Raw genomic sequence first — 3,995 nt, forward strand, 5'->3', positions numbered from 1 at the left:
TATGCTTGATGATTTCATGTATGGAATTTCATGTGTCATATGTCAAGTGTAAGAAGGAACACATCTTAAGTCACATGTTACATGCATTTGAGTAAATGATCTTTTTAAAAGAAAAAGAAAGGTGTCAAAGAAAAATATTTTATCACAACCCTAAATTCTATGACAGAGGAATGTCTTGGTGGAACTCCTCTATCCCTTTCAAAAGACTGCAGAGCCTTTTTTTTTTTTCCTTTTTGCCTTGCCTTGGTTAAGCAACATTCTTAGCTCTTCAAAGAGCTAGAGGACCACCATGATAAACTGGTCGCTAGCTTCTAGTCTATTACCAGTGAGGGTTCCAACGAGCTCTTAGTGCTCTTCAGTGCCTCCTTGACTATCGGGGGTGCTGGCCTCTTGCGTTTTCCCATGTAGGGTTTCTTCGTGTCCTGTCACAACTTTTACCATTCTGAGTTGGGAATGGTAGTGGAAACTACTACAGTGAGATTTTGAGAAATCTCAATAAGTAAACACACAACACACAACAAATAACATGAGCATATAATGGCAAACCACAAAATGAATGCATGAACATGTATGTGACATAGAACTTATGCAATTTGACCTTTTTCAAAACATGGAACGGAGATCTTGAGACTTTTTCAACAAACATTTTTATCATTTTTTCATATTGATCATGTAACATATCATTGAACGCATTGCCTTATTCATTTTTTATAACATATAGATGGACACGTCACAAATCCCTTATGCACCGTGCGTTCCCAACTAGTTACCGCATCATCCAATGGCCCACATGACTGTGGTGACTAGGGATGTAAATTTTAACCAGAAAATCGGTCCGGACTAGCCCGACCCGAAGGAACTGGTCTGGTTCGGAACTGGTTTCTAAAATGCCAAAACTGGCCGGAACCGGTCCGATTCTGGTTCTATGATTTTTAGGACCGAACTGGTTCACTATAATATATATTTAAATTAATTTTTTTAATATTATATATAATTTATATATATAATAAATATAATAATATAAATTATAAATATATATAAAAATAAAAATTATAATTATATATAAAAATTATAAATTATAATTATATATAAGATATTATAGAAGTAACACTATGACCATATACTATTATATAGTATTAATATCACTATTAGTATAGTACATAGTATTAGTAATAATTTAGCCCGCACGTGCGGGACGAAAAATTCGGAGCTCGTTGGCGTGTGGCCCTCACGTGCCACCAAAGAGCTCCTTGCTATTGCAACTCGCGACTGCTCCCAAACCGGTGACTCTGGATTTCCCAAGATCGACTGTCAGTTTTCCCTCCTGCAGCCTTTTTTTGCACTATTTTTTTCATTTTTACAGTGTTTTCACAATGTAGTTTATTTTATGTCATGTCTTTATTTTCAAGAAAACAAAAAACCCAAAAATGTTGTGCCTTCGGACTTAGGTCCTAAGGATGTTGTCCCCCCTTCGGTTAGGCGGTGATGATGGGGTTGTTTCTCCATACTCCGATTAGTCATGTATGGAGTTTTGTTACTTGGTTACTGCAAACTCTATCGTGGATAGAGTTGTGCTATCTCTTAGATTTTGGTTTTTAGAGATTTGCCGTTTGGACTAGACCATATCAATCACGAAAGTGTACTGAAAAACTACTAATGTTTGTAATTGGCTTATTGTTTAAGTCAACTTTGTATATCCTCCTTTAATGAATGGAATGAGATCAGTTGTTATAAAAAAAAAAAAAAAAGTATCATGTATTATTATATAATATGTATTCCATAATATATAACATATAGTATTAGTATCACTATATCATTATAATATATATATATATATATATATACACTATATGTAGTAGTATATATATATACTATATTTAGCCTTTATTGTGGTGACATTAACTTGAATAAACTAATCAAGAAGTTGTTGTTTACTCTAAACAACCTCTAGAAAGGTAGCTTTTGGTAAACAAGTTTAAACCTTGACCTAAAACTTCATCTATTAGATTGTTATTGTGAAGCTCTTACTCTCTAATACATATAATCTCTCTTATTGCAAAACTATTAGATTTTAAGACATAAGAAAATCAGTAGTCTATTGCAGACTTGGGGCATTATTTTCCACTTACAGAATCTGTTGGTCATCTGAGCCATTATATGACATCTTGATTCTTACTTAACTTATAGAATCTGTTGGGGCATGCACTGACATCTTCCATTTTGTTCCATAGAATTTCTTTTACATAGTAGATTTTTTTATAAAGTAGATTTTTTATAGCAAAATTTATTTTACATAGCAGAGTTTTTTTATAAAGTAAATTTTTGTAAATAGTAAAAGATTTTTTTAAAGCAATTTTTTTAAAAAAGATTTTTTTATGACAAATTTGCATTTTATTAAAACCAAAAAACTAAACCAAAAACCGGAAGTATCGGTTTAGAAGGGTAACTAGTGCATAATCGGTTTTGAAAAATGTAAAACCGATGTATACCGGTTTGGTCTTAAATTTTTTCCAAAATCGGACTAGTTACACCCCGAGTGATGACTACGTCATGACCTTTTAAACTTTATGCAGCAGTTTGCATATTTTACCTTCACCGCGTATACATTATAACACGGCAGTTCGCATATTTCGCCTTCATCATATTACATTCCATGTTCTTGGCACCCACTAGCTTTAGGTGCAATCCCGCTCCGATATCCTTTTCACAAGGATTCATCTGGGGTCTGCCAACGGTTTTTTGTCGACCCAAAGGCTACCACTCTATTTTACACACTTCAGAGTGGATATAGGAGTTCTACTAGGACATTCTCCCGTCGTAACATTTGGAGTCGCTATAAAACATGTACAGACTTTGCTTTGAAAACATAGCTCAACTCTAATGCATGTGACATGAGACTTGAAATATTTTCTTTTCAAACATGTGGACATGTGAAATGCCGTGAGCCATGTATGCACGAAATCAAACACAGTACATTTCGGTTTATGGCTTGAAAACATTAGAACATTCGTATGCATAATTTGTTACATTGGCAAACATTTGATACATATCAAGAATGGAGTAACAATGATCAATCCGAGCATATTCATAAGGACATGGCCGAAACTTTCAAGACTTACAAAAACATGTTGCAAATCATCGTCTTAACATAAGAGGAAATCAGAAACATCATAGACCATAGATCATGACAAAGTCATCACATAAAATGGAAACATTATACACATTTGATCATGGCATGATCATCATATAAATCCGAAACATCATACACATTGAAACATCACACACATTGAAACATCATACACATTAAAACATGAAATAACGAGCATACACAATAGCAACAAAAGATGCAAAGGTTACACAACATATATGAATATTATCTGAGGTAAGTTGAGGTTTACTTACAAAAATCTGTAGCAAGATAATATAAACAAGCAATCTGAAATAAAGTTTGTGTAACTCATTAAAGACAAGGAACAGAGCCCTAATCCGACATGTGTGTGAAGTTGTTAGGGTTCTTTGTGTGTTCATGGAGGTACTCTAAGCATTTAGCCTAGAGGCTCTTGAAAAATAAAAATGATCGTGTATCTTTGACCTTGGTTAGGTCTTGGACGTGTAAGTGATGTGCATGTGGTATGGCCAAGACTCTTTGAAGATGGGATGACGATTTTAGATCATCTAACTTTCAGCCTCCCTCCTTTGGGAAAAACCCTAGTTTTTCTAAGAGATTTCTAAAGGTTGAAACAAGCTCTTGTGCGTGTGTGTAAGTGTTCCTCTTGATCTCAAGTCCCTTGAGATCCCATTACTGGGTGGCTCTCCTCCCTTGAAGACGTGACTCCTTACTTGTGCTTTGAGAGAAAGGAGAAAATGGTGTTATCTTGTAGAGAAAGTGTAGGAAAAAATGGTTTTGGAACTTGAAAAGACAAGTTCTCTAAGTGACGTGTAGGAGAGAATTGAGAGAAAGAGAGGCAAGTGCAAAATCTAAAAATAGCAAAGGG

This window comes from Juglans regia, chromosome 13 (assembly GCF_001411555.2).
Source record: "Juglans regia cultivar Chandler chromosome 13, Walnut 2.0, whole genome shotgun sequence".
Lineage (NCBI taxonomy): Eukaryota > Viridiplantae > Streptophyta > Magnoliopsida > Fagales > Juglandaceae > Juglans > Juglans regia.